This window comes from Quercus suber, unplaced genomic scaffold, assembly GCF_002906115.3.
Source record: "Quercus suber isolate HL8 unplaced genomic scaffold, Cork oak 2.0 scaffold_45, whole genome shotgun sequence".
NCBI lineage: Eukaryota > Viridiplantae > Streptophyta > Magnoliopsida > Fagales > Fagaceae > Quercus > Quercus suber.
The window spans coordinates 818519-830469 of record NW_027069510.1 but is presented as its reverse complement, the minus strand read 5'-3'; positions in this window follow the sequence as shown (position 1 = coordinate 830469).

Below are 11951 nucleotides of genomic sequence, written 5' to 3'. Positions count from 1 at the left end.
TAACCCCAAAAAAAAAAAAAAAAAAAACAAAACAAAAAACAAAAAAAAAAAAGCCCAAATAAAGAGTGGCTGAGAAGCGAGAGGATGTCTACTTCATTATAAAAAGTGGGTGGAAAAAAACTGAGGAATAAAATTTAAGGAGTTTGAATCTAATTTGAGGACTTCAGGGTAGCCAGTAACATGTGGTTATAGATTTGAGAAAAAAGAAAAGAAAACAAGAGTAAATGTGTGTGACTAGACGAGATAATGAAAGTAGGAATGGGAATGAATGACTTGTCTATTCTTTTTTTTTTTTTTTTTTCAATAAATAGTTAAAAGTTGAAGTTAAAAGATTAAATTATTATTATTATTATTATTACATATATATATATATATATGAAACTTAAATAGCAAATTATAATTTGTCAACAATTATTAATTAGGGAAAAAAAAAAGAGGAAAGAATAAAGAAAATCTTTCAATTTTTAAAATATTTCCTTAATATAATTTATGAAAAATAAAAATTCACATAAAATTTATTTAAATATTTTAAATTAAATTTTTTACGATATCATTAGTTCGACTATTGGTTTGACTCTGGTTGGACCATAAAATCGGTAATCAATCCCTTTTTTGATTCTTTGACTGTATAAATTTTTAAAACCATGTGTAACATCACAAACCTTTTTTTTTTTTAGAAACAAATAAACAAACACACACACAAGGGAGAGAAAATGGGTTTTAACAGAGAGACACACTACAACTCCACTCAAAAGCCATGGTAATTTTTAAGGGATGGTGTGGCAAATTATACTACACACAACATACTCTCTTAAGCCGCATAGACTAATGTTAACTCTCTTTTATAATACTTTTTGGTTTTTTTGCTACATGTATTATTGCCTTCCCATATTAATGCCACCTAATATAATGCAGAGGGCAAAAACTTTAAAAACCGTTCTTTCTAATCCTATGGAGTTTATTTTATTTAAAAAAAAGTATATTATAACAAATAGTGCTATATTGAATTTAACTATACCAAAAACAAAAAATACTATTTAAACTTTATTAGTCAATGTACGTAGTCATGTATTTGAATTTAATTAAAAAACTCAATGTCAGTACTTTTTTTTTTTTTTGGCTGAGAACATAAGTACTTTTTTTTTTAATAGTTTTTATGAGAAGTACTTTTTCCTTAGTGCCACCTAATGTAATGTAGAGGGTAAAAACTTTAAGAATCATTTTTTTAAAATCATATGGAGTTTATTTTAGTTTAAAAAAAGTATATTATAACAAATAACGCTGTATTGAATTTAACTATACCAAAAAAAAAAAAAAAAATTACAATTTATACTTTATTAGTCAATGCAGTCATGTATTTGAATTTAATTGAAAAACTGAATGTAAGTACCTTTTTCTTTTTTTGCTGAGAACATAAGTACTATTTTTTTTTTTTTTTTAATGAGAAGTTCTTTTATCTTAATGCAAGTGTGAATGCCACTTTTTATTTTATTTTAAAAAAACTTTAGTGGGTTAAAAATTCTTTGAGCACCTGATATTATCCCTCTTTCCATACAGAATATGTCATTTAGCCCCTCGCAAAAAGAATGTGGATTGTGGGATACAAAGATTCTCCTTAATTTTGGATAATAAAATAAAATATAAAGTTTGATATATAATCAATTTTTTTTTTCTAATTAATAAAGTGACATTTTTTTTTGTTTGGTTCAAGTGACACATTGTGATAAGTGTGTAATAAAAATGACGGTGGTGATTTTTTTTTGAAAACAGGATGAACTTTCATTTATTTAACTGTGAAAAGTCATAATACAGTGCTTCTAACACAAGTGGAGGATTGTCCTCCATCCAATACATGTCTTCATGTATATCTTTTGCATATCTCGCTAGCCCTATGTTTCACCATAATTCATTTCAGTACTCTAACTCTGCTTTTGTTCAATTCAGTTCTCTAAGTTTTAAAAGTATTCAATTAAGACCTTAGTTAGTATTCCATTAAACTGTCTGTTAACTCTCATTAAAATTGCATTTGTTTTGGTCTTTCACAATATTTAATTAATAACATTATTATTTTCTTATTTCTTTTGAACAAAGAGGCCTGGACCCCGCAACTACGAATTGATAAATGATACCACAGGGTCACACTATGAATTCTCAATCCATTCCCCTAGTGCCAATAAGAGTTTGGAGCTATTATTAGAAGATACCCGTCAATAATCCAAGAACTTGAAAGTGATCTTGTTTGAAAATTGAATTGTAAATAAATATACTTTCGAATTAGTGAATATAATTTGTGCAATGATAGAGACTAAGTAGGCCTACATCCTTGTTATTTCCTTTAACTTGCTAATAACTACCTAAACAATTTGAGTCTGAGTCAATCAGTGCTTTAATTTTCTACATTGAGGTGATTGTTGAAGAACACCGATTCATGCACATTCATATTTTGATTAGACCTTTATTTTTTTGTAATAGATGCTGAAACATTAATTCTATGAAGTAAAGATAGTTGCATACTAGAGAACAAATGCGCGTGTAAGACTTAAAAGGAAAACGCAACACTAGACTTAGCATTTGACGCATGAATTTTATGTTAGGACCCTATTTCCACATTGACATGATATGGATTGATTGGAGCTATATTGTTTGCATTGCCTTGCTGAAAGCAACCAATGCATTATTGAAGGTATCTACTAAAATATTTAAATTTCCACATTCACATGAATTGGTGTACTTTTTAAAACTTTGATGGAGACATGCCGTTTAGCATACTCAAATTGCATTTTCAAGTCTCAAGTAATAATTCATGAAGAAGGATGATTGAATCTCAACAAAAATGTTTAAAAATTAGAAAGCCCCTCTAAAAAGTTTGTTTCGTGCCATTGATTTTGGTGTTAAAATTGAACTAACCCAATCTAGCAAGTGTATCAAAAAATAAATAAATTTTAACTTGTAACTTTAGTGAGATTAAAATGTGGGTAGACGTATAGGTGTAAGCAATTTTTTTTTTTTTAAGGAAATATTGCCAGTTGTGTTTGTGAACAGTTAAAAGTCTTAAGTTTTAAAATTTTAGATAAGTTAAAACTTAAGACTATTAAAGTTTAGTTAAGGAGTAACTGAGTAAGAGAGATTTCTGAACAATTTTAAAAGTTTTCTTTTTTCAAAAAATAAAAAGAAAATATAAGGATTAGAACGTGTATGTGGTGGTGGACGTTTGCACTTTGTATTTGTGTAGAAGTTGAGTATTTTAAATTTTAAATAGGTATGCTACATTTTAGGAAATTGAGGTGAATTCTGTACTTTTAATTTTACAAAGAATTTTTTAAATGACTTTTATACCCTTATTTATTTATTAATTTAAAATAATGTTAGGTAAAGATTAAGCGTGATTTTGAGAATTCAGAGAACAGGTAACTAACTTTGTGAATCCACACCATCCTTGTTTAAGGTTAATTTGCCAGTCATGCATAAGTCCTACAGAAGATATATATTCTATTACCGGCAATTATCTGGAAGTCTGCAGACGACCCAAATCAACGATAATGACTATTTTCAGTGGAAGTCCAGGCGTAGAAGCTGGGAAGTAGCAAATCATGCCATAATTGGTTGATTTCTTTTTTAGTTATTTCCTTATTTGTACCTTAGCAAATCACGTCCTTAATTCATTTAGTTGCGCCACGGGGCCCCAACCTTCCTATGCATCATATGTAGTCCCAATGTCCCATCCCACTCTATTAACATTTATAATTTAAAAAAAGGGGAAAAAACATTGTTTTATTTAGTGATAGGCAATTTTGAAGTGATCGACAATTTTGTCTTAATGAAAGGACTTTCTTCAATAGATGACGCGTGAAAGTGACCCTGTTTGCAAATTGAAACTTGGAGAAATATATATCTTTTTTTTTTCCTTCAACTTGCAAAAAACGTTCGTAAATAATATGGGCCGGTCATTGCATGCCTTATATTTCCACATTGAGGTGATCGTTGAAGAACACCAATCCACATTCATATTTTGATCCAACATAGTTTGCACATCACAATAGAATACTTCTAGACAGGAGAAAGAATGCGCGTGAAAGACTTGAAGGAAAACGCAAAACTTGAATTAGCATTTAGTGCATGAATTTAAAACTTGGACTCTATTTCAACAATGACATGATATGGATTTAGTAGGCCTTTATTTATTGTATGCATTTCCTTGTTGAAAACAACCAATGCATTATTAGAGGTAACTAAGAAAATTTCTAAATTTCCACATTCACATGAATTGGTGTAATTTTAAACTTTGATGGAGACATGCTGTTTGGGGATGACAATTTTGCCTTGCCCCGCTAATTAACCCGCCCCTTTCCGCTTCGCCCCACACGGGTTTTTCCCGCCCCGCAAAGGTGGTGGGGCGGGGATGGGGCAAGATTTTAGCCCCGCACCACGGGGTGGGGCAGGGATGGGTTTAGACTTTTTAGACCTACCCCGCCCCGTCCCTTCCCATCCCCGCCCCACCTCGTGTTGCTAAGGGTTATAATTGTAAAATTTTCATACTTTAAAACCCTACTATTTAAACAAACATATCAATATTAGCTTATTTTATTCTACCTAATGTTGTTCTTTGCCTTTATTTTTTTATGTGTTATACTATAAGATTTTTTTTTTTTTTTTTGATTGTCTTCTTAAACACGGATATATTATTCAATTTTTTTCTAAAAATTAATTTGATTTGATAGGATAAATTTAGTTGTAATTTTAAGTATATTTTTATTAATGAAATATGTTTTATTAAAAAAAATTGTACTAATTGTAGGGAAAATTAACAAAAAAAGTAGCATTTTACGGGGTGGGGTGGGGCTTCGTGGGGCCCCAAGAGGCGGGGATGGGGTGAGAAAGTTTTCAATGTCATGCAGGGCGGGGCAGGAATGGGGCAAGACAATACCATGCGAGGCGGGGACGAAGACCCCATCCTTGGACCCCACCCTGCCCCACTGCCATCCCTATTTGTCAACAATTATTAATTAAAAAAAAAGGAAAGAATAAATAAAATCTTTCAATTTTTTTATATTTTCTTAATATAATTTATGAAAAATAAAATTTCACATAAAATTTATTTAAATATTTTAAATTAAATTATTTATGACATCATCTGTTTGACTAATGGTTTGACTTTGGTTGGATCAGAAAAACGGTAATCAATCCCTTTATTGGTTCTTTGACTGTACAGATTTTAAAAACCATGTGTAACATTACTAACATCACATAGACTAATGGTAATTCCCTTTTATAATACTTTTTGGTTTTTTGCTACATGTATTATTGTCTTCCCATATTAATGCCACGTAAAGAGCCATTCTTTTTAATCATATGGGGTCCATTTTAGTTATAAATATATATATATATATATATATTATATAACAAATAGCGTTGTATTGAATTTAACTATGCCAAAAAAAAAATTTCAATTTTTACTTTATTAATCAATGCAATCATGTATTTGAATTTATTTGAAAATTTTAACGTAAATACTTTTTTCTTTTACTTTTTTTAAAAAAAAAAAAAATCTTTTGCTGAGAACATAAGTACTTTTTTTTTTTTATGAGAAGTACTTTTTTCTTAAGGCAAGCATGAATGCCACATTTTAGTTTATTTTTTTAAAACTTTAGTGGGTTAAAAATTCTTTGAGTGCCTGATATTATCCCTCTTTCCATACAAAGTACGTCATTTAGCTCCTCACAAAAAGAACGTGGATTGTGAGACACAAAGGTTCTCCTTAATTTTGGATAATAAAATAAAATATAAAGTTTGATATATAATTAATTTTATATTTTTTTCTAATTAATAATGTGACATTTTTCTTTTTTTTGGATCATCAAATGACACTTTGTGATAAAGTGTATAATAAAAATGACAGTGGTGATGTTGAATTAATCATAATCTATCATCTCAATATTTTAAAAAACAAGTATTGTAATAAACCATATGGATAACTATAATTAAGAATAATCATTCATTCATCAAAAAAAAAAGAAAAAAGAAAAGAATAATCATTCAATATGTTTGGTTATGTTTTTATTAGAAGAGATAGTTATTCTTTATGAATGATTATTCTTCAAAATAAAGAATAACTAATCCTTAAAAAAAGAGTGTTATCTGTTATTGTTATCCTTAACTTATACAAATTTAAGTTTCAGAAAAGCTCTCTCTCTCTCCTCTCTCTTTCTCTCTCTCTCTCTCCTCTTTATCGAATTAGAATAATATTTTTATAACTCATTTATTCTCTCTATAGTCTTCTTGGCTTTGTTCTTAATTGATGAGATTTCTGTCTTAATTTTTTTTATTGCTTCCACTTCCAGTACCACAACAAAAGATACCCTAAATTTTATTTTATTTTTAGCTGTCGAGAAACCCAATTCTAGATCAATAGTTTCATTTTAACATTTTTTATTTCTATATTTAATTTATCACTAATACAAAAAGAATAAATACCCAACTATTGCCAGCACCGCATTCATTCTCTGTTGCGAACATGAGAGTAGAGCCAATTTTTTTTTTTTTTTTTTTTTTTTTTTTTAATTTTGATATTCTCAAATAGAGAAAATCAAGTTTGTTTTATTGTTTATATCTATTTTGCTGTCCTTACAAATTGAAAATTAACTCAAAACATAATCCAATCTGTGTAAACATATAATTTTGTAAAAATGGTGTTTTGGGAATTTTGACTAAATATGATATATTGTTCCACCCCTTATTCATGTGTTATCACCAAATGATAAGTAAGAATTATTATTCTATTTTAGCCTCTTTTATTACTTATAATAATTATTCTTATTATACTATAATCACCAAATGGATAAATAAGAATTATTATTCTATTTCAGCTTCTTTTATTACTTATAATATTTATTCTTATTATACTACAATCATCGTCACAGTGTACCAAACGTTATTGAATATTTTATTTTTATCAACTAACTATTTTTTTAGGAAGTTGAGCAAATTTTAGTTAAATGAAATTTGTTTATTAATTTTTTTTATTCTTCCAATTTAGTGGCTGTGGGATGAGGACCAATTAGATTCCTCTTGAATGGTTGCATTTCACACTCATTAACAAAAGATTATATATAAAAATAAATAAATAAATAAAAAGTTTAAACAGATTCATGCCACGCCATAGCAAGAGACCACATGTAGCACTTTTTTAGTTTAGTGTTAGACGTTTGTCTATGTCACAAACACCAAACTAGGCTTTCACATAACGTGAGATTTTTAATGATTTCTACTTGGTCCGAGAGTTAAATCTTTCCTTAAAATAGTGGGAGGCCACAATTGGTGGGTCTGTGATGTGTGTGCGAGCAAAAAATGTGTCTTATTGGAAATGCCATTCTCATGGGCACTTTTTCAAACCATTCAAAAGCTCTATTAAAATTTAGAAATTGGAAGATTTTAGTGGAGACCCACGTGGTATAAGTTAAAAAAAAAAAAAAAAAATACTATCCGCAATGCGGGCTGCACTTCACAGCACCCCCTTATAATTACTGAATTGTTTATGTGCTTTCTCTACACTACACAAATATTATTTACTTTCATAAAAAAAAATTATTATTTATACTTGTTATGCAAAAGTATTATTGGGTTTTGTTTGCTCCATGTTACAAAAGTATTATTATTATGATTGAAAGAAGAAAATAAAATGTTGGAGCATTTTAATATTAAATAATTAAAATGAATAAATGTTACAATATAAACGTAAAAATGTGGGAGTGAATATGGAAGATGAGGAATTAGTAAGAATGTTTAATCCCACATTGAAAATGAGAGAGATTATTTTATTCTTTTTAATTGTGGTAATTAATAGGCTAACATGAATTGTCTTAGATATTGGGTTAGGTACGTGCACAAGGGGGAGGTGAAGGGTGGAGGTAATCTTGTAACACCCACTATATTATAATAATGGTCCTAATTAATCAGATTAATTTGGATAGTAATTTTTTGAGGCCCATTGAGCCTATAAATAGACTCATTCAGACTCAATCCAAGTTACTGGTGGATTCCTTTCTTTAAAGAGAGCAAGTGTCGTGCCTCAGTCCATTATTTAGTTTCTTGTTGTGTTATTTCCATTATTATTGTGTATTGCACCAACATAAACCAATTTAGGTTGAAATGGCTTTTTTTTTTTCCTTTTTATTTGGGGTAGGGCAAGGGGAATGGGGTTTATGAAAACTAGCCGTGGATTGTATGAATTTGGCACTTTAGATTATGAAAGAGTTGTCTTTGTGTGTTAATCCCACATTGGATGTGTGCTAGATAGATATGGAATATATAAAGCGATTATGAGAAGTCTCAATTGCAATTTAATTAGATATTGGCTAGATACGTGCGCAAGGAGGAGGTGAAGGGTGGAGGTAATCTTGTAACACCTACTATATCAAAATAATGGACCTAATTAATTGGATTAATTTGGGTAGTAATTTTGTGAGGCCCATTGAGCCTATAAATAGACTCATTTAGTAATTTCGTGAGGCCAATTGTGCCTATAAATAGACTTATTCAGACTCAATCCAAGTTACTGATGGATTCCTTTCTTTAAATAGAGCGAGTGCCATGCCTCAGTCCATTATTCAGTTTCTTGTTGTGTTATTTTCATTATTATTGTGTATTGCACCAACATAAACCAATTTATGTTGAAATTGCTTTTTTTTTTTCCCCTTTTTATTTGGGGTAGGGCAAGAGGAATGGGGTTTATGAAAACTGGCCCTGGATTGTATGAATTTGACACTTCAGATTATGAAAGAGTTGTGTCTTTGTGTGTTAATCCCACATTGGATGTGTGCTAGATAGATATGGAATATATAAAGTGATTATGAGAAGTCTCAATTGCAATTTAATTAGTTATTTTTAATTATCTATTGCTTTGTTGGGTTTTTATTTTTTATATTTATTTTTTGGGCACTATATGTAGATCCTAATTCCTAAATAGCATATAAAAGATGTACTAAAAGTATCTACCAACAAGAAAAAAAAATGTACCTAAATTCTACTAGAAACAAATGGACTAAATCACAATTTTGACCCTCAAAACTAGTGGTTCTTTTCATTTTGGTCCCTTAAGTTTGAGACTTTTTATATTGGTACTTCAAGTTTGATTTTATTTTCAAAATGGTCTTTTTTCCCATCTCTATAACTGATCTGGCTATTAAGTGATAGTAAAATTAAGTCCCTTTTTTTTCTTTTTTCTTTTTTTCAGACTCCCTCTTAAAGACCAAATTAGTCACAGACATGAACAAAATACTCATGTTGAAAACAAAATCAAACTTAGTAGATAAAAATGAAAATATTGATTTTAAAGAACTTTAATGAAAATAACTCCAAACTATAAAAATCAAAAGTAGAATTTAATTTAACAAATATAATATATATGATTATGTAGTTTGAAGTTTGAACATAACACCTCTATGGAAAGCTCAGGAAATGGAACCAGCTCAATAGGGCATTGGCTAATTCCCCCACTATAAAGCATGATTTTTTGAAGAACATGGTTATTTAAGCTAATGGGTATACTAGTTCAGCGGTGCTTGAGATTTTATAGAATTAAGTATAATCCCAAGCACACCTAATAATTTATCATCCCTATATCTTCCTTCTTAACAATTTGAATTTGTGAAGACCCTTACAACTTAACTAATATTTTTTGATGTTTCTAACAGAGACATCTATAGTTCAAATTTCCTCCCTTCACCTATTGATTTTTTTTTTCTTTTCTTTTTAAACAATGTGAATTTTTCAAAATTTTGGTAGAAAAAGGCAAAACCAATGTTATAAGATTTGGGCATTAGTAATGGTAATAATTTTCTCTTATTGGACTCACATGAAAAATAATTTATATTTATTGTAGTTCTAAATAATTACGTGAAAAAAAAAAATTCATTCATGAAAATATACCCTAAATGAAAAAAGGTTATTTTTTCTAGGCTATTTGAGAGCCTTGTTTTTTCTTTGGATAAAAGTAAGTACGTATTAAGAAAGAAAAGCTATACAAAAGCAAAGGGGCATGCTCTGGAGAACAAAAGCTAGCAACTTCAAAAGCTTTCAAGTTGTATGAGAGACTACAGATGAAGAAGAGTTTTGGCATCAAAGGGAGGGAATAAAAGGAAGAAAAAAAAATTCACGTAGTTGACCAAAAAAAAAAAAAAAATCTACGTAGGAATTAGGATTAACAAATATCTAGAGACATACCACAAGATCTTTGAAGCCATCTATTTTTTCCTAGGATGGCTTAAAACCTCGAAAAGTACTGTCCGTTTGGATATAATTTATTTTGCTGAAAACACTGTAGCAAAATAATTTTTAAATGTGTAAATAGTATCGTGAGACCCATTTTTTAAATTTTTTTTTCTAAATAAAGTGGTTGTGAGTCCCGTGAACAGTATATAAACAATGCATGAACAGTGCTTAATAGTGCACTTTGTCGGGTAAAAGCTGAAACACCTGCCAAAAAACAAAATGCAAAATGCCAAATTTTGAAACGCAAAACACCGGATCCAAACACATACTAAGCCTAGCTCTAACATTAGTGATCATACATTCATTTCTAGCTCTAGCTTTGAAAATTCTTGAATTCCTTTCTTGCCAAATAGCATAGCCAGTTTTGGCTAACATACTCTAAATTCCATTTGTGAGCCTCAAAAGAGAAATCATAAATTTATGCAAAAACATTAAGTGGGAAAACAACTTATTCTATATAAATAAATAAATAAATAAATGTCATTTGAGAAAAAGAACTACGTTAGTCAACTATTTATCGTCAATCGGTCTATTTGATTGCAAATTAAAGTTATTCAAAAGTTCTCAGAACTGTTACAATATAAATTATTTGACAGCCTAAGCATCCACATCAGTATGTGGAAAATTTTTTCTATTTTGCAAATCTAAAACTTACTTTTTCTATTTTACACACTTATTTTTACAAAACATCTACGTCAGTTTGTCTATTATACACATTTATTCAAATAAAATATTCATTTCTTTAATAGTATTATCTCTCACTGACCCACAACCCCCACACGGTCATCTCTCATAGAGCTGAAACAACCCAAACAACCACACAACCACCATCGGAACAATCAGAACCCACACAAGATCGATAGATCGACGATGGGAAAAGGACGTGTTAGCCTACAATAGCAGCGATTCCATCAAGAATAGGAGGAATTTCCATTTCCGTTTCGGGTTTGGCTTCATGGTTGTTAATTTCACAAAGAGAAAGGTTAGCCAAAATATCGGCCAAAATGGGAAGTGGGTTCAAGAATTTGAGGTGATTTAAGGTTGAAACTGAAGGAATTGAGAATTGGGTATCCCAGAAAGACCCATAAAAACATGAAGTTTCGGTGAGAAACATGAACGTATCGGGCGAGAAAATCGGTTCGGACTTAGGGAAGAACGGAACGGTTTGGAATTGCTATTGTAGGACAACAGATCGGCGGCATGGGTCGGCGAGAGAGTTGATCTGATGAAGTCTAATGAAATGAGAGAGAGTTGGTCGGTGAGAGTGAGGTGAGAAAGGAAATGAGAAAAAGAGAGTGAGGTGAGTCAGAGGTAGAGAGAGGAGAGAGAAAAAAAGAATAAAAAAATTATTTACACGGTGAACAATAACTATGCATATATATATATATATATATATATATATATGCATTGTTATTGTTCATTTACACAGTTATAGTGTATATTTACACATTTTTACATAGGAATGGCAACGGGTCGAGTTCGGGCCGGGTTTTTCAATACCCGAACCCAACCCGTGGGGCAAGACCCGTAGCTCGGACCCAGCCCGTTTAGGGTACCGGGTTTTTTCCAGGGCTCGGACCCACACCAACTAGGCCCTGCGGGCCCCGTTTAGGATTGGGCCCAATTCGTGGCCTAACCACCAAAAAAAAAAAAAAAAAAAAAAAACAAAAAAAAAAAAAAAAAAA